Below are 351 nucleotides of genomic sequence, written 5' to 3'. Positions count from 1 at the left end.
ACACACACACACAGACACACACAGACACACACAGACACACGCACACACAGACACACACACACACACACACACACACAGACACACACAGACACACACAGACACACGCACACACAGACACACGCACACACAGACACACACGCAGACACATGCACACACAGACACACGCAGACACACGCAGACACAAGCACACGCAGACGCACACGCAGACACGCACACGCACGCACACGCAGGCACACACAGACACACAGAGACACACGCAGACACGCAGACACGCACACACACACACACACACACACACACACACAGAGACACACGCACACACAGACACGCACACACACACACACACACAGA

At 55.3% G+C, this 351-nt stretch overlaps 1 protein-coding gene across 6 annotated transcripts in view; it reads right to left on the bottom strand.

Annotated features, from left to right (window-relative positions):
- Positions 1–351, bottom strand: part of hdac7a (histone deacetylase 7a) — a 92630-nt gene that overhangs the window by 20245 nt on the left and 72034 nt on the right. The window lies entirely within an intron of this gene.

The sequence above is a fragment of the Sinocyclocheilus grahami genome, unplaced genomic scaffold, assembly GCF_001515645.1.
Source record: "Sinocyclocheilus grahami isolate Dianchi unplaced genomic scaffold, SAMN03320097.WGS_v1.1 scaffold494.1, whole genome shotgun sequence".
In the NCBI taxonomy this organism is placed as follows: domain Eukaryota; kingdom Metazoa; phylum Chordata; class Actinopteri; order Cypriniformes; family Cyprinidae; genus Sinocyclocheilus; species Sinocyclocheilus grahami.
The sequence above is the reverse complement of the archived record's forward strand: the minus strand, read 5'-3'. Positions and strand labels throughout refer to the sequence as shown.